The sequence below is a fragment of the Panthera leo genome, chromosome C2 (assembly GCF_018350215.1).
Source record: "Panthera leo isolate Ple1 chromosome C2, P.leo_Ple1_pat1.1, whole genome shotgun sequence".
NCBI lineage: Eukaryota > Metazoa > Chordata > Mammalia > Carnivora > Felidae > Panthera > Panthera leo.
In genome coordinates, this window is record NC_056687.1 from 49413885 (window position 1) to 49433968 (window position 20084).

General features: G+C 36.6%; 1 protein-coding gene across 4 annotated transcripts in view; it reads left to right on the top strand.

Annotated features, from left to right (window-relative positions):
- ZPLD1 (zona pellucida like domain containing 1) overlaps window positions 1-20084 on the top strand; it is a 536628-nt gene that overhangs the window by 165676 nt on the left and 350868 nt on the right. Inside the window, exon 1 of one of the 4 annotated variants that reach the window (XM_042955554.1) lies at window positions 10762-10813. The exons of the other annotated variants lie outside the window; for them this stretch is intronic. The gene's annotated coding sequence lies outside the window, so the exon portion shown is untranslated. Of the gene's footprint in view, window positions 1-10761; window positions 10814-20084 lie in introns of those variants that run through there. 4 annotated transcript variants of the gene reach the window in all.

The window sequence follows — 20084 nt, forward strand, 5'->3', positions numbered from 1 at the left end:
ATGCCTATGTAATACGATGGAAGTTAGAAATGATCTAACATTTTTCCTACCTACTTCTGAGAATAATTTCTTTGTATTAACTGGACTGTTATTCATACGCCTAAATTCACTCAGCCTATATCATTCAACTGATTGCTCCCAATATATTGGATTAGGCAATTCCTAGACCTTATAAATCCACTTTATTGTGTATATAATTCCCTCCCCCCATAATACCAGCCACCAGGTAGAACCCCCAAGATACTACCTGTCTACACAATTTATTTTGATATCTTAAACGCATTAAAAAATTTCATTTCACACAGAACATAAACTAGATATATTGCAGTACAGAGATGCCAGGTTGGCTAACATTTCTATTTCTTTTCTACTCAGTGTTCCATGGTGAAATAATAATATTTCTTTATCCTTGTTTGTACTGACTGAAATAGCATGAATTATGGCTCTGCTCCAAAGTTGGTGAGTTATAGAGCCATAATTCTGCTCCCACACAAATGAAGTGTGTATCTGTATTTGGCCTTTGGACATGACTTCAGTGGAGGAAGATCTCGTGAGACCTTAGATCCATGAGCTGTAGCTGGTGTGCCAGAGATTGTCAACATGGGATTTCTAGACAGATTCTAAGTTTAAGATTTTAATAGGCCAGGTACATATAAAAGTTGGGGCTGTTTTTTTCTCTTAATTGATTATTACTTTTTGCTTGTAAGTGTAACTAGAGAGAGGGAAAAAGTCCCCAAAGCATGAGCTACTGTGATTGCTGTTGAATTCCAGATGAAAAGATGATTAGCGACAATAGATGGTGACAAGTGACTTCAGATAATGCTTTTAGAGTCCATGGCAAACAGAAATCTGATATACTTAACTAGACATTCAAATAATTGAATTGATTTTTATTGAATTTTTACCAAATTTCATAAACTCTTTGGAGGATATTTTTTAGCAGTTTAGGTTTAAACTTAAATTACTTAAAAACAATTAATATTGAAAAAAGAGAAATGAAAATGTTCTCTAGGTCTCTCTACATAATTTATTTTATGTTCAGAGAATGAGGTTTTATATATATTGTCTATGGCTGGTCCTATGAGTCATAGTTTGCAAGGATTTAGGGTATTGTTTAGTTAACGGGTGACTGCCTGTGAAGTCCAGAGGGATATTTTTATGGTCCAGACATGAAAAACCACAGCACAGGTTTATCTGTGAGGCAGTTAGGGAAAGGCTATAAAGTGATCTTAGTTGACTACTGTGCCTTCCACTGACGTCAAGAGCATTTTATAGCTTGGTGTTTTGTGTATTTTTAGATTCTAAAGGTACGGTTGGTGTATTTGGGCTCTTTCCATAATCTCTGACTCACACATTTATTGTTAATCCTTATCATTTGTTTTTAATAGAGAAGTAGCTATGGGATGGCAAAACTCTTCACTGTTCCAAGTGATCTTTTTACTTTGAAAAAGAGATCATTAAATAGTTCACTCACATGCTATGAAATTAGGGGACTTTAGTAATTTATTTAGAAAGAAAATGTGACTGGGGGCAAGAGCAGGGGATGTGGAGTCCTGTAGTACAAATGCAATTTACTGTATTTATATATGTTCTTCAATTCTTCGTGTATCTATATATTCCCATCTATATAAAGTTAATATAGGTGTATATATATAAACCATATGAGAGCTATCTTTCAAAGCTATCATCTTAAGAAGGTATATACTTACTTCAATGGTAGAGACTTTGCTTGACAAATATTTAGATTACAATTTTAAAATGTCAAATTTTCTTTTTTTTAAAGTTTATTTATTTTGAGAGAGAGCATACGCACGTGTGAGCACAGGGGAGGGGCAGAGAGAGAGGGAGAGAGCATTACAAGCAGGCTCTGAGCTAAGAGCTCAGAGCCTGACATGGGGCTTAATCTCAAGAGAACTGTGAGATCATGACCTGAGCCAAAATCAAGAGTTGGACACTTAACCAACTGAGCCACCCAGGTGCCCCCAAAATTTCAAAGTTTCTAATAATATCTGGCTTTAGTTATGTAAGGAAGTTCTTATGTTTCTGTATCCATATGTATTGATATATCTTTTTCAAACTGGGGTTTGAAAGATTGTTCAGTAATAGCATTCCCCCACTTCTGTCCCATTTCGTTACGTGAAGAGCCAATTAAGATACTTATTGGAGAGAGCCATGGGGTGGGAATCCAAAGGGGGTTCCTGTTTATGGCCTTACAATATGATTTGTATGATCTCAGGTAAGTCATTTAGCTCCTGAGCCAGATATGGTAGAAGGAAATAATGTTTGCCCCTGGGAAATGCTATGAACTTGATAGTCACAGAGGAAAGGTTCCATGTAATGATAGGTTACAATATTTGTCTTCTCAAGAATTTGTATGGCTAGTCTCTTATGAAATAAATAGGTAGATGGTTATCAGCTGAACATGATCTCCCTGCGGTATTTACACTTTGTTCATTTTGATGTTTCAAAGTCATTTCTAAGATACAAGATAATAAATATATATATTTTTAGTTTTAATGTTTATTTATTTTTGGAGAGAGAAGAACAGAGTGTGAGCAGGGGAAGGGGCAGAGAGAGTAGGAGACACAGAATTCAAATCAGGCTCCAGGCTCTGAGCTGTCAGCACAGAGCCTGACACAGGGCTCGAACCCACAAACCATGAGATCATGACTTGAGCCGAAGTTGGACACCCAACCGACTGAGCTACCCAGGCACCCCAATAAATACTTAGCACCATTACTACTGAGAAAAGCTCTAGGATTGAATGAGGAAGGGTGTCATATAATGGGCTGGGCACCTAATTTTGCAGGTGTAAGAAGAAGAAAAGGTGCTTTGGTTTGTAATAACCTATTTACTTTAGGAGAGGATAGACCTTAGTGTGTCATATCAATTACTAGTACATATTAGTTAATCCCTGATTAACCCAGCAATGACTTCTGGTAACAAATACTGCTGACCACACAACATGGAAGGTTAGATAATTAGACTTATGTAATAACTCTTCCATAAAGTCTGTCAGGTTGTATATCACTCAAAATTGACTGGTTTTATTTTAGTAAATGGCTATTGCAACATTATATACCCTAGGTTGCTCACTTAAGGTATCTCAACTTAAGTATTCCTATCAGAGGAATGGTTTATACAATATTTCTCATATCCCTCCTTCCCACATCTAATAGCTTTTAAAGAAATAAATAATAGATATGAGAAAGAAACAAAAATTTTATATGATAAAAATACTGTCACTATTATTTGTTGAGTGCTTATTGTGTGATAGTCTCTGTGTTAAACATTTTACTTGCATTATTTCATTTAAGCCACTCAGTAAATATATGAGGTATCATCGCTGTTATCATCCTGGTTTGCAGGTGAAGAAATCGAATTAGAGATGTTAATTAGCTTACACAAGATTACAAAGCTGGTAAGTGGCAGAACAAGGTTGAAACCCAGCATAAGTAGAAACAGTGTGGTTGTAGATCACTCCTTTATGAAGTAAGCATATACTAAGAACTATACTATACAAATTAGTGGCTTATAATTAATGTTTAAAGGATCAAGTCCACCATTTCATTCTTACTGAGACAGATTTCCTTAAGGCCTTAATTCCCAATGGCCAGTAAGCATGGCTGGCAGCCAAGGCCAGACCTGACAGTGCCCTGGCCCGAGGTGGGCTAAGCAAGCCGGCATTAGGTAGGCATCAGATCATAGCTGTCCCTTCTCACCGTTTGGCCAGAGAAGTGCAGAAGCAATTGGGTCTGACCTGTCATGCCCTGGAACTGTCAGGGGGTGTGTGACCAGGAGGACTGGATAGCTCTTGCCTGCTCAATTTGGTGGCTGCTTCTCCCCTGGAGATAAGGCCGCCCTTTGCTTTTTAGATGACTTCCTGGGAAAGTCTTTTGCCGTTAGCATTAGCTATGATGGCTGCAGACAGCTTAAAGGGCAAGTCAGATATTTATAATCCTAAACTTGGGTATTGAAGATGATAGGAAAGAGTGTGTGCTGTTTAGTATAAATGATTCTAAATTATGCTCCCTAGAGCTCCTGTGAGGGCAGACTCTGAACCTTTCATTCTTGTTTTAGTCCCTGCAACAAGTCTTTCTGCTACCTAATATCTGCTTTGGGGTTATGTGTGAGATTTTTATATTCATAACCTATTTCCTGGTAAAAATACATTTGTAGTCACTAGTGTGGTGTTGAGGCAGATTTATTATTCCATGAGGGAGAAGATACATTCTTATACCCAAGGAATGCATTTATTATTGCATCCTTTCAAGCATCCTTAAAAGATTCACATGAAGGATACAATTAATAATGTATTAAGATATGGCACTTTTGTACCTGACCTATTGGAATCAATATCCTTGTTAGTCTAAATCTAAGAAAGATTTGAAGACAAGAAATTTAGAATGATATTTTTAAAATTCTTTTAGAAGAAAGGAAACCCTTTCATAAGGTGCTGTAAATGGGAAAACTCTGGCTCTTATTCCGGAAAAAGAATCATGGATGGAAAACCCCCAATTAAAAGGTCACTTTTAACTGAAATGGAAAGAAACAAGTTCAGAGTCTAAAACCAGAAAAAGAGCTATAAGCTAAAAATCTTTATGCTGAAAAGAAATGTGATACTTTTCCGAATGTTACCTTTGGGAAAACTATGAAGTAATTTGTCATTTTTTTTCTTGATCTAAATTATTTGATAATCCAGAAAACAAAACTAAATATTTCTTAAGAACTTTGAGAAGAATGAATCTAGCCTTACACAAAGGGAATCCTCTCTTCTTTTTGGTGTTCCTTTAAGGGAAACTTGTTTTTGAAGGAAATGTCCCATTAACATTTTACATAAAGTTCTCTTAAGAGTGGGTTTTAGTGGTGGTGGATTATGTAATGTTAATGTTGGCTGTGAGCATTTTTTTCTGTAATTTATCTGTAGGGATTACATCATCTTCTGGAGTTACTGAATGCCTGGGCAGATGATTTGTATGTAGTTGAAAGGCAACTGTGTTCTTAGAGTTGTCTCAGTGACAAATGGTGTGTTCTGGGTTCTCTTCTGAGGAGAATGGAATTTGGAGGTTTGCTTACCTGATGGAGTAATCCTAGAATTAGAATGGTCTGCTGGCACTGGTACTCTTATGTCTCTTGTAAATCCTCCCCTATAATGCTGCAGACAGAAGCTTGGGAACTATGTTTCTTGGGCTATTTTGGTAGTAGGATTCCAGGATGGCAGGGCTCTGCCAACGAGACGCTTGCACATGGGATTGCCAATGTGGAAGAGGGATAGGCATTTTTCCCCTCTGTCTTCTGGCAGGGACAGTGAGCTGATGAGTAGGCTTTACCAGATGTTCCGATGTGAGTGGTTGCCATTTCACCCACTTTGGAGCTGTGAGAAGCTGAGAAGTTACTTCCATCATTTGGATTTTGGGGCATAACAGCCTCCTCTTTCTTTGTGGCCACAAACCTGAAACTTAAGGCAGCTCCTCCTGTTTTTTTCTCCTCTAGTGTTTCCAATAGTTTTATAAGCACCCGGTTCCTTAATTGAATCCATGCCTGTTTAAAATATGTGACACGACTTCCGATTTCCTTGCTGAATCCTAACATGAGGGAGTTTCTTAACATTTATGTTTTTCCAGTGAGGAAAGCTTCATTTCTTGTTGCTGGAGGCCACTAAGCTTTGGAAGAGAAAGTTTTATAAAGGCCCCATCTTTAGCAAGTCCATAGATTTGGTTTCATTTTATTTTTTAAAGTCAATTCAGGAGATAACACAATTTTTAATAAGAATGACCTATGGTTAATGAAATCTCTAGCTGAATTTATAATCCAGTTAGTGCATGTCAGTATTTTTAAAGAGTTAATTAGGCTGTAAAAACTAATGCAGCTATAAAACATATAGTGAATAACCAAGAAACGGAGTTTGTTATGTCATCTGTGCAGCTCCCTTTGCAAAGTGTGTGGTTATTATAACAATAAATAGAAAAAAACCAAACATATCATCTGGGACCATCACCAGTTAGTAATCAATGCCTATCTAAACCTTACCCAATTATAAGATCATACATTCTTATTTACAGCCTGTGGTTTCAGGGTAGAGGGTACAAGGTTGGCAGAGATGAAAGAATCTTAGGGCTTTGTCATGGTTGGCATGGGGGCTTTGTTCAGAGGGGCCCTGGACTAGAGAAGTTTCTCTCGCCCATAGCTCCAACCTCCACAGAGGATTCCAGGGAAGTATCCTCCAGTGAGTTGTTCGTCTCAGCCTCTTGGGTTTGGCTCATGGAGGGTCTCTTTTAAACTGTTGGTAGCTTCTGTTATTGCAGGCAAAGAATGAGGGCCAGCCTGGACTTGTTGTAGTTTGGAAAAGAGAGTGCCTTTTTTCTTCCTCCCAGAGGAAGCAGAGTATAGAGAGGGTCGTAGAGTATGGTCTCTAGAGTGTAGTTGAGCAAATTTTAGCCACTGCATCATAACTTCCAGGAAATTTCCCAGGTGGTAGGAGAGAGAGGTGGAAGTAAGGTAGCAGTGAGCATCTGTTATTAATGGGTATGTCATTTATATAAATTAGATCTCCCCAGACGAACACTAGGTAGATGATCTTACATGTTTCTTTCGACCCTGAAAAACTATGAATCCATAAGGAATAGCTGGATGTGGAGGAAGGACCACTGTACTAAGAGATCAAAGACTTGAGTTCTGGTTCTCCCTTCATCTCAGAGGGACCCGAGGAAGTTTATGTAGTCCTTATGGCTCTGGTGGCTCCACGCATGCAGTGCTTTGGCTGGCAAGGGACTAAACAGACGATCTCTGAGGTTTATCCTGGTTTAGGATCTATAGTTCTGTGATGTCTCAAATGTCTGTGATGCATACAGGGTCTTGTATTTCATTCTTAGTTTTGTTACCTTACACTACAAGTATTAATATGTATACAGTGCTTAAAAGAAGGCCTACACATAAGAAGTGCCATGTAAATGTTTGCTAAACAAATCATCTCTTTGCTGATTTAGGCATGTCAAGTGATAAACTCTGCTTCATTTTCACATCATCCAAATGATATTCTGTCAATGTTCATCAGCAATAGAGTAGATTCTAAGCTTCACTTTTAGAAAGGAATACATTGTTATCTGTCATTGGTCAGGCATCAGTGGCCTTGGTTGCCATCATGTGCCAGGGAAACACTTGTCTTGGTCTTGCTTTTAAACTCAGCAAATGTTGAGAGGGAGAGATGAAGAGGTTTCCTGTTAGATTAGCAGTTCTATCCCTACCAAGCCAACTGATTCCCTTTTTTTCTTCAGTCAGCGCAGAGGATTTTGTCTATTGTCAGGAATTCAGAAAGGAAGCAATGAGATCCTGAGTGACTCAAATAGATGTTGCAAAGCCCTCCCATTCAGTCTATATTTTTTCCTCTCTCTAGCTTTATTGATGTATAATTGAGAAATAAAACTTGTATATATTCAAAGTGTATAATGTGATGTCTTGATATATCTATAGATGTATTGTGAAGTGATATGTATTGTGAAATCACATATATTGAGAAATACATATATCGTGAAATGATTACCGCAATCAAGCTAATCAACGTATCCATCACTTCTTATAGTTACCTGGGTGTGTGTGTGTGTGTGTGTGTGTGTGTGGCGAAAACACTTAAGATTTAGTGTCTTAGAGCATTTCAAGTACAAAACATAGTTTATTAACTATAGTCACCATGCTGTACTTTAGAACTTATTCATGCTGCCTAACTGAAACTTTGTACCATTTGACCAACATCTCCCCATTTCCCCTATTTCCTCTCTCTCCTCCCCTCCAAGTCCCTGGTAACTACCATTCTACTCAACTTTCATGGGTTTAACTTTTTTAGATCCCACATAGAAGTGAGATCATTCAATATTTATTTTTTTGTGTCTGGCTTATTTCAGTTAGCATAATGTCCTCCAGGTTCATTGCTGTTGTTAAAAATGGCAGACTTTCCTTCATTTTTATGGCTGAATAATATTTCATGGTATATGTGTATTCCATATATATATATATATATATTCACATTTTACTCATTCTTTCATTTGTTGGTGGACACTTAGATTATTTCAATACCTTTGTTATAGTGAATAATGCTACAATAGACATGGGAGAGGAAATATTATTTTGAGATACTGATTTTATTTCCTTTCAGTATATCCCCAGTTTGGGATTGTAGGATCATATGATAGTTCTATTTTTAATTTTTGAGGAATCTCTTTACTGTTTTCCATAATGTATGTTCCAATTTACTTTCCCACCAACAGTGTACAGGGTTTCCTTTTCTCCACATTTCACCAACAGTTGTTATCTTTTATCTTTTTGATAATGCCATTCTAACAGGTGTGAAGTGATATGTGATTGTGATTTTGATTTGCATTTCCCTCATGATTTGTAATTCTGAGGCCTTTTTTCATATATATCTTGGCCATTTATGTCTTCTTTGGAGAAATTTCTACTTAGGTCCTTTGCCCATTTTTTATTGGATTATTTATTTATTTGTTATTGAGTTGTAGGAGCTCCTTATATATCTTAGATATTAATCTATTATTAAATGCATGGTTTGAAAATATTTTCTTCCATATGTTGTCTCTTCACTCTGTTTATTGCTTCCTTTGCTTCATAGAAGCTTTTTCATTTGTTGCAATCCCATTTGTATATTTTGGCTTTTGTTGCTTATGTTTTTGGGTCATATCCAAAAAAATCATTGCCCAGACTAATGGCAAGAAGATTTCCCCTTATATTTTCTTCTAGTAGTTTTAGAGTTTCAGGTCTTATATTTAGCTATTTAATTCATTTTGGGTTGATTTTTGTATGATATAAGTACAGTATCATTTTTCTGATGTGGATATCTAATTTTCCAAACACCATTTACAGAAGAGACTGTCCTTTCTCCATTGTGTGCTCTTGGAATCCTTATTGAAGGACGCTACAAGAAAAGAAAGTTACAGACCAATATTCCTGAATAACATAAGTGCAAAAATCCTCAGCAAAATTCTAGCAAACTGAATTCAACAGACACATTGAAAGGATTATACACCATGATTAAGTGGGAATTATCCTGGGATGCAAGGATACACGAATCAATAAATGTGACACTTAAAATTAATAAAATAAAAGATAAAAGTTATGATCACCTTAATAGGTGCAGACATAGTATTTGAGAAAATTCGACACCTTTTCATGATAAAAGCTCTCAACAAATTAGGTATAGAAGGAATGTACTTAAATATAATAAAGGGTGTATATGAAAAAACCCACAGATTATATGATACTCAGTGGTGAAAAGCTGAAGTCTTTTGTTTAAGACCAGAAAAAAGATAAGGATGTCCACTCTTAGCACTTCTGCTCAATATAGTACTATAGGTCCTAGCCAGAGCAATTAAACAAGAAAAAGAAATCCAAATCAGAAAGGAAGAAGTAAAACTTTGTTTACAGATGACATGTTTTTATGTACAGAAAATTCTAAAGATTCTACTAAACTGTTAGAACTAATAAACAAAATGAAGTTGCAATATACAAAATTAACACACAAAAATAGTTTGCATTTTTATACATTAACAGTAAACTATCTGTGAAATGAAGAAAACAATCCCATTTATAAGAGCAGCAAAACCATAAAATACTTGGAAATAAATTTAACCAAGGAAATGAAGGATCTCTATACTTAAAACTTTGAGATATTGATGAAAGAAATTAAAGAATACACAAATAAAAATAAGGCTATTTTGTATTCATGGATTGGAAGAATTAGTATAGTTTAAGTGTCCATGCTACCCAGAGTGATCTACAGATTCATTGTAATTCCTGTCCAAATTTCAGTGGCAATTTTTTTCATAGAGATAGAACATATGGAACCATCAAAGACCCTGAATATCCAAGAAATCTTAAGAGAGAAGAATAAAGCTGGAGGCATTATGCTTCCTCATTTCAAAATATATTACAAGCAGTATGGTACTGGCATAAAGATAAACACACAATGGAACAGAGAAGAGAGACCAGAAATAAATCCGTGTATTTATAGTTAACTCATATTCTACAAGGCCTATATTCTTTTCAAATGGGAGTTCCTAGTTAGTTTCTCAGCCCATTTATTCTTATTTTACTTACAGATTAAATAAATGAGTATTATTGCTTTTACAATCTTTAGTAGATTAAAAGTGGCAAATTGGAAAAGTATTGCTTTTCTTTTAAGCATTCTAAAAACAAGAGGAACAAATGGCCACAAGCCCATGGAAAAGATAAACTGATCAAAGTAGATGAAATAACTTTAAAAATAACAGTATGGGGTTATTTAGTGTGAAGTACACTGATCTCATGCATTAAGTCACAAAGAACATCACTGTATCACAATAGGTGATGTTCACAGTGGGGATTCTAAATCATCAAAAAAAAAAGTTTAAAAATTCTTCATATTGTTCTATAGAAGCAGTCAGAAGTATGTCATACATTTTTGAAAATTTTCAATACAAAGAACTGTACAAATTAAAATTTGATGCATAAAAATACACTTTACATTTGATAAAACAAATGTACAAGTCAAAGATTTTATTTTTTAAGGATGCCAACAGGCTAGCTACTGCTATGGCTCACATTCTCAGAATGAATATTAGAATTTTAGATTCTTGGAGTTAAAAGGTATGTTAGGCAATGTTCTGTTAAGCTTTTTCTAACAGTGAACAGTTACAGCAAAGCAAGAGTATGTCATAATTTCAGTATCAAGTTCTTTAGAAGTGAAACAGAGGCCATGTGGGTAGTTGTGAAGAGCTGAGGCCCTGAAGTCAGGTCTAGATGGGAAGCCATTTCTGCCAGGTATTAGGTGAGAAATCTTTTATTTTTATTTATTTTTATGTTTATTTATTTTTGAGAGAGAGACAGTGTGAGCGGTGGAGGAGCAGAGAGAGAGAGAGAGAGAGAGAGAGAGGGAGACACAGAATCCGAAGCAGGCTCCAGACTCTGAGCTGTCAACACAGAGCCCAATGTGGGGCTCATACTTATGAACTGTGAGATTAAGACCTGAGCCAAAGTGGGACACTCAGCTGGACTGATCCACCCAGGCGCCCTAGGTGAGGAATCTTGAGGGCTTCCTTGGACTCCCCCAAAGCTCAGTTTCCTCAGTTATAAGTTGGGGTAATAAAACCTAAGATTTAAGTAGTTAATGTATATAAAAGAGCATAATGCTAGTCACTAATAAGTACCCATGTACAATCATCTATTTATCTCATAGATATTTATTATCATTATCATTATTATATTACAGCTGTTGAAAATTCATATGTTATTCTGTGTTGAAAACCCCATTTTTAAAATTAAGGCCAGTAGGATAATCATGATAGAAATAGGTGAGTGTTTTCTGTGTTTTAGTTTGTTTACCTGTGGACTGAGCATTCAGAACAAGGCATATTGGGCCATAAAAAATATAGGCTAAAAGTAATAAAGAAGAAACATGAGACAGGTTAAGAAAAGATTATAGATAGTGAGCAAAGGGAAATGGTTCAGTACGGTTCTGTAAGCACAGAAAAGTAAGTAGATCCAGTCCAGCAGAGACATCAGCAGAAATGCAGGTGGCAGTTGAGTATTGATGTCAGGTGAGCATCACCACTGAGGTTCCAGAAAATGTGACCATTCTTTAGCAGCTGAGAGTGAATGAACCTGCAAGAGCTAGGTGATGTATCATGTCTTAGCAATTGGAGAAGACAAAACTCATGTCCTATTATCAAATGAATGCAATGGAATGCAAGGGAGTGAAGGTAGAAATCTAATCAAATGGGGGAAAAGAAATCCAATCATATGAGCTGAACCACCATTGCCAGAGTGGTGCAGGCCCAATGGCCTTGGACGTACTTGGGATCTAAGGTAAATACATTGGGTACCACATGTCCCAAGCTGCCCAGCCTGCTGTAACAAAAATGCCATAGACTGGGTGACTTAAATAACAGACATTTATTTCTCACAGTTCTGGAGCCTGGGAAGTTTTATCTTAGGGTGCTAGTATGGTCAGGTTTTGGTGAGGGCCTTTTCCCTGACTTGCAGAGGGCTGCCTTACCCCCTGTAACCTCACATGGCAGAGAGAGAGTTCTGTTGTCGTTACTCTTCTTATAAGGGCAGTGATCCCATCACGGGCTCTACCCTCATGACTCCATCTAAACCTAGATATACCCCAAAAGCCCCACCTTCTAGTACATTACACTGGGAGTTAGGGCTTCAACATATGAATTTTGGGGGAACATAGACAGTCCATAACACCAGGTATAAGTCAGTAAGACTAATTCCAGGCCTTCTAAGTTGGGTGATTGGGTTGCTAAGTGATCTGTTCTTCTCAGGCATGTTTCAGGTATTGGGCAGTGCTGGACCCAAAAGTAGATGGTATCAGTGATTCTTAGGAAAAAAGGTTGAGGCAAGCAGGAACTAGTAATAGAACACTCTTAAATTTCTAATCATTGAAAATTTGAATATTCTAGGAGTCATGATATGTTGCAGAATTGTTCTTTTTTGTTTATTAATTACAGCATCATTATGTTTTGGCTCTTTGTAATGGCTATAGCTCAAGGAGAGTTGAGTATAATGGAAAACTGTATTTGATAAAAAATAGATCATAAATGTGACAGTAATTGCATGAGAAAGTTATGTTAGTTGTTTTTAACTGCAGTGTGAGAAGCACATCCACACTGGACCCTGGGAGATGAAATCTATAATGTTTGTAATAATTGTGAGAGGCTCAAGGGAAAGACAATGGAAGTATAGAATGTCATATAACTCATGTTAAAAGTTTTTTTTTTTTAAGCAGATTTTTTTTTCTGGAGAGAGTTTTAGGAAGTTGATGCATTTTACGTATTTCTAGAGTAGGTTAGAGTCTAAAAATTTACACATTTAAGGGCCTCAGTGAAATCACCACAAGGTTTCTAGACCATATTTCTAAATCTTGTACTCCAGCAACATTAAAATTTTGCTAGAAGACCTCTCCCTAATCCCTGTTCTCTCTATTTACAACTTCCCCTTATAAACATTTACATTTGGAAAGTAAAAAAAAAAATTACTTTCACTTCCACTTTTTGGTGAGAAGCACCATTTTTTTTTAAAGAAGGGATCAACTTTACTGTGTAGTTTATTTTTGGTAATATTTTTAAATTTCTTACACCCTTTTAATGCCATTGACTTTTTTTTTTTTTTAAGTAGAGAAGAAGATATTAACAAGAAAGTCTTTATTTCTAAGCTTGTTGGCCTAATTAAGCTCAGAATATATGGCCATCACAGTGCCATGAGAATTCAGCTTCCTTATGAATTACTTAAATTGAAAAGGGATGCACAGTAGAATCAAGACTGGGAGAAACAGTGTGGTTTGAGAAGAAATGGAATTCCGTTGAAAAGAAAGACTGTCAGGATCTTAGAGAATACAAAGAATTTAGACACTGTGGGGATGTAGCTCTGTAGTTGATGGTATTTGGGCTGCAGTAAGACTGAGAGACCATTTATGTAAATGTCAGTCAAGGGAGTCTAATGATCTGAGAACCATAATAGTCTTTGACTATCACGATGAATCAAGTCAAACTCATGTTTATCATTAGGCTCTAGGTGAAAAACAGCCAGCCTGGTGAATTTTCCCTGGACATTATTCTTGTAAAGACACGAAGGAATGGATAAATATCAGAGTGCTTTCTTGTTCAAATACAGTAGTGAAGGAGGGAATTAGAAAAAGAAAAATGAAAACAAGAATAGTGGATTTCCTGATCCAGCTGGTAAGAAATGTAACTTCTGTTGTTAAATCAGGAGAGGTGCTAGACACGGCAAGCAGAATGTCAGTGGGGATTCCTGTCAGGTGGACTCACCAGGGGGGTTGGGGTGGAGAGACAACAAATTTTTTATACTGATTACTGCCTGGCTCGTGAAGCCCAGTGGTATTGCTCTTATTATTTCAGCCAAGTGGCGTAGAACCTCTGGGGGAAGGAGGAATATTTGTGGCAAGCGGTTGGAATAAGCAATTTACAGGATCAGCAACATCATGTAATCTTCAGGGCCTGTGTGAGTGAAGTTCAGCAGCTGAAAGGCCAAATTCACCTCACCCTGATGTTATACTGGCTTAAAACAGAAACAGGAAAATAAAGTGATTAAATCATACAATTTCCCAGTGCTACTTGGAATTTTTCCAGAATTTCCATTCCAGTGTAGCAATAATCTCACACAGAGAATCGTGACATGGATGGAAGCTTTTCTTTCCACGAAGCAATTTTATTCATGCCAGCACATTTCAGTTGGGTTTGTACCCCCAAGAACTGGGCCCCGAATGCCATGTGGAGTAGTTTTTTTTACACATTTTCTACTTCTTTGTCTCCCATATATGGTAACATACAAACATGAAGTCTGATTAAATGGTCTCATGTTACAAGGTCCTGAGGGATGTTACCTATGGATATAACCAGGTTGCCTTGAATTTTTTTTTTTTTTCATTCCTTACAGAGGGGAATCTACCACATGAGTACCAAGTTATATTAATTAAAATAGGATTAAGTAAACAAAGTACTGAAGATTTTGAAGTGGGAGAATGGCAAATTGCTTCATAGCATTTTATTTACAAGAATAGTCTAGTAAAAATCATTTTCTGTAGGATCTCTCTCTCTTTTTTAACAAAAAAGAAAAGGAGTATATTGTAAATAAATACTTTTAAGTACTACAAATAAATGTTTTTTAATACATTATAATCAGCTGTATCTCATATTAAATTCTTAAAAAAATCTATGCACACTGAAATACCAGTATTTTCTGGAAGTTGCATATGGGATACTCTTTTGGACACTAGGAATTTTAATGGCACTTTTCACTTTCTGGAGGAGCAAAGATTACCTAGAAGGCCTGGTATTTAGTCTCCTGTGTGTAGTCATAATTTTTGGTGTGATGTCCTTCACCTACCTAACAAATATTTATTGAGAACTTAGTATATGCCATGGATTGTGTTAAATTTTGAGGCTGCCAAAATGATTAGATATGAAATCCTTTATGAAGTTGCCACATAATATCCAGACTTGAGATCAGCAGGCATGTGGGGTTGCTGAGAGCCATCACATTCAGAAAGAGTTATAAAAGCTAAAAAGAAATACAATTATTGAGTACATCTTTTACATCAGGCAGGAAGCCCTGAGAGTTTTAAATTTCATTTATGTGTTTTATAATCATGATGATATTCTAGATTAAGTTTCTAGTATATTAATTTATCTGTGAATAAATAGCAATTATTATGTCTTTCTTTCATCTGTGGGTTCCTTTTCTACTGTGCATTATTGATCCATACGTACAATTTCACCTTTTGCTTGGTCCTCTGGATTCTCTTCCTTTAATACTGCAATATACTGCTGATGACTGTTGCTGGGAAAATCTGTTTACAGCAGTCTAGTGGAAAGGTGATGTGGATGACATGTCTAATTAACAATTTTTAGTAACTTTCTTAAAAGAGTACAAAGAAATAGGTGAAATTAATTTAAACAGTGCATTTTATTTAGCCTACCATATCCCAAATATTATTTCAACATGTAATCAGTAAAAAATGCATTCATGGGATATTTCACATTCCTATTTTTCTGATACCAAGTCTTTGAAATCTGGTGTGTATTTTACACTCGTACCCCATCTCACTTTGGACCAGCCACATTTCAGGTGCTCAGTAGCCACGTGTGGTTAGTTAGCTTCCATATTGGATAGTACAGATCGAAGGACATCTTTTTTACTCTTCTTATTCCCGGTGAAAAAAATGGTGATCAATTTTCAAGTATTAAAATTCCCCCATCAACAATCTCCAGTCACCCATTTGCCTCATTGGTTTTCAGATCTTGTTTCTAGTAAAGTGAGTTGGCTTGCTCTATCATGAAAATCTGCTTTCTCTTTTCTGCTTTACCCCTTTTCACACCCCACCCCCCCACACTCCTCATCCACCAACCCATCAGCCTTACCTGGTTCAAGATTTCAACCCACTACCTCCACCAGGAAGCCTTTACCAGATCTTTCTCTCTGCCTTACTTTGTGCAAAGATTGACCGGTTGATACCACTTGATACCTACATGTGGATTAGTACCTAGTTCATATCACTTCATGTGTGGACTTTGAACAAGAATCTTTTGATTCTTTCATAGCCTCTTTTCACAAGGGGTCAAAATGAGTGTTCATTAAGTGGCTGACCAAGATTTGGTATGCTAAATTTTATAGAAGCATAAATAAATTAAACTACTGAACCCTATTTCTTATTCTGTGTAGTTTCACTGGTTCATTCATTTATCTACCAAATATAATTGAGCACTTGTTAAGAGTCAAAGATTGTGCTAGGCATTGACAATACAGTGTTCCCACTACATCATGTGCATCTTTCAGTGTCAACACATAGCCTCCCATGAGTTTGAAATATATTTTATTACGTTATTCCCTGCTTTTTAGGATTTTAGATCTGGAAAGAACACTAGAGACCATCTTGTATTCACACTCTGACTTTGACAAATGGGGGAACTGAAGTTTATAGAGGTTAAGTGATTTAGCTGGTTTGTAGAGTTTATTAGTGGTGGATCTTGGACTAGAACTCAAGTCTTATGTTTCCTCCTTCTTGTGCATTATGATCACTGGAGCAAGCACACAAGTTTACAAATCCTGTGTAAACAAACCTTTATTATTTTATAGCAAATAATAAAGCTAATACTGTTGCATACTTGGACCAATTTTCCACTTGAAACATTTCTTTTGTTGTAAGCATTTTGCCTTCTCTTTACTTGGCAAATTTGCAAAAGGGCTGCAATTTTCATGAGCAAATCTTAACTTGTGGATTAGAGGAAGACAAGATGTTCCCAAAAGTTAATTACATATTTCATTTTTCCATAACTTTCTGCTTCCAGGATTCTGACTCATCAGCTGGTAAAACTGTAGGTGTGCCTGTCACCAACATGAAGGTCTGCAAGGAAATTTGATTAATACCACTTCCAAGGATACATATCAGTTTAGCATAGAGCTAGGACTCAGATGGTAAAAATCCGATTTCACAATATTGTCTTTTACTTTAACCAGTGACAGAGTAAACAGAGTTTGCAATGTTGACAGATGGAAGTAGTGTATATGAAATTCTTTAATTAATATCTGAGTCTATATGTACAGAGACAGCATTGCTTAAACTGAAAGTGTATATAACTTTTTTTCTGTTTTGAGTATTTTAAAGTGTTTTCCTTGATTACAGAGCTATTATAAAAACTATCATTGTGGTAGAATATTACCGCACAAAATATGTTTATTAAATTATTTAAAATGATATATTTTAAAGTATAGTCTTTGTATTATGGCATCTGAATAACTTCAGGTGCTTATTCCTGGTACTAAGCCTTGGCCTACTACATTTGCTTTTTTCAGAAGTGCTAATAGCCAATGAATTTGTGTTTTTTAAAAAAATTTTTTAATGTTTTTATTTATCTTAGAGAGAGAGAGAGAGAGTGAGCAAGCAGGAGAGGGGCAGAGGGAAAGGGAGACACAGAATCCAAAGCAGGCTCCAAGCTCCGAGCTGTCAGCACAGAGCCTGACTTGGGGCTTGGACCCATGAACTATGAGATCATGACCTGAGCCGAAGTCAGATGCTTAACTGACTGAGCCACCCAGGCTCCCCATGTATTTGTGTTTTTAATAAATCTTCATGTAATTTTTATGTACATAAAATGTTGGAAACCTCTGATTGCAATGCAGAGAAGAGTATAAGTTTAAAAATATCTCTGTCCCTAAAGACAGTGACATTTTCCTTGCCAGCTGTTTTTTCATATTTTGTTACTAGAGTAAAATCAACTGCTATCCATTAAGTTAGTTGACATGACTAGGTATTCGGAAGATTCTAGCTGAATCATTTGTTCAATTAACTAGATGCATTTATTTAGTTTATTTGAATTTCAACCAGTTAAGTAATCAATATTTTTGGAATAGCTACTGGAGCAAGGCTCGGTAGAGTATAACCAAATGTATAACAGGAGGAAGCTTACTAATGCCTCCATTACACACACAGTGGTCCCATAGTGTTTACAATGTTGCTCTGTTGCTTTGTCTGTCCCTCTGCCTGGATGGAAGTGCTATGATAGTTAGGCACCAACATGCTCATTGCTGTGTCCCTGGATCCCAGGACCAAGCTTGGTATGTAACAGTCACATATTATATGTCTGTGGTGGAATTTTGAATGAACAGAGCAGCCACTGAGATATGTTCCAGGAAGTAGGATAGAATGATCGAGTAGTTGAAATTGAAAGCCAGGATGTGTTTAGAGACCACACGTAACTCTAGGGAAATGTTCAAAGAGGTAGTATTGGTGAGTTTCAATTTATGCTTATTATTTTAATTAAATGTAATGAAAATATACTCCATTAAATTTTATGTGATACTTTCCACATAGTATTGTATGAATATTTCAAGCTATAAAAATTCTCTAAGCAGTATTAACTGATTGAGCATATATATTTTGTACTAATCCCCTCAGGATTCGTCCTAATATTTTCTATCTTTTTTTGTTCTTATAAAGAATGCTGCACTTTACACAAAGTTCTTTTCTTTTTCTTTTTTTTGGCTAAATTAAAATTTATTTTATTTTATTTATTTTTTTGAATATATGAAATTTATTGTCAAATTGGTTTCCATACAACACCCAGTGCTCATCCCAAAAGAAGCCCTCTTCAATACCCATTACCCACCCTCCCCTGCCCTCCCTCCCACCCCTCATCAGCCCAGAGTTCTCATTTTTTAAGAGTCTTTCATGCTTTGGCTCTCTCCCACTCTAACCTCTCTCTCTCTCTCTCTCTTTTTTTTTTTCCTTCCCCTCCCCCATGGATTCCTGTTAAGTTTCTCAGGATCCACATAAGAGTGAAAACATATGGTATCTGTTTTTCTCTGTATGGCTTATTTCAATTAGCATAACACTCTCTAGTTCCGTCCACGTTGCTACAAAGGGCCATATTTCTTTCTTTCTCATTGCCACATAGTACTCCATTGTGTATATAAACCACAATTTCTTTATCTATTCATCAATTGATGGACATTTAGGCTCTTCCCGTAATTTGGCTATTGTTGAGAATGCTGCTATAAACATTGGGGTACAAGTGCCCCTATGCATCAGTACTCCTGTATCCCTTGGGTAAATTCCTAGCAGTGCTATTGCTGGGTCATAGGGTAGATCTATTTTTAATTTTTTGAGGAACCTCCATACTGTTTTCCAGAGTGGCTGTACCAGTTTGCATTCCCACCAACAGTGCAAGAGGGTTCCCGTTTCTCCACATCCTCTCCAGCATCTATAGTCTCCTGATTTGTTCATTTTAGCCACTCTGACTGGCATGAGGTGATATCTGAGTGTGGTTTTGATTTGCATTTCCCTGATGAGGAGCGACGTTGAACATCTTTTCATGTGCCTGTTGGCCATCTGAATGTCTTCTTTAGAGAAGTGTCTATTCATGTTTTCTGCGCATTTCTTCACTGGATTATTTGTTTTTCAGGTGTGGAGTTTGGTGAGCTCTCTATAGACTTTGGATACTAGCCCTTTGTCCAATATGTCATTTGCAAATAACTTTTCCCATTCTGTTGGTTGTCTTCTAGTTTTGTTGATTGTTTCCTTTGCTGTGCAGAAGCTTTTATCTTCATGAGGTCCCAATAGTTCATTTTTGCTTTTAATTCCCTTGCCTTTGGGGATGTGCCGAGTAAGAGATTGCTGCGGCTGAGGTTAGAGAGTTCTTTTCCTGCTTTCTCCTCTAGTGTTTTGATGGTTTCCTGTCTCACATTCAGGTCCTTTATCCATTTTGAGTTTATCTTTGTGAATGGTGTGAAAAGTGGTCTAGTTTCAACCTTCTGCATGTTGCTGTCCAGTTCTCCCAGCATCATTTGTTAAAGAAACTGTCTTTTTTCCATTGGATATTCTTTCCTGCTTTGTCAAAGATGAGTTGGCCATACTTTTGTGGGTCTAGTTCTGGGGTTTCTATTTTATTCCATTGGTCTATGTGTCTGTTTTTGTGCCAATACCATGCTGTCTTGATGATTACAGCTTTGTGGTAGAGGCTAAAGTCTGGGATTGTGATGCCTCCTGATTTGGTCTTCTTCTCCAAAATTACTTT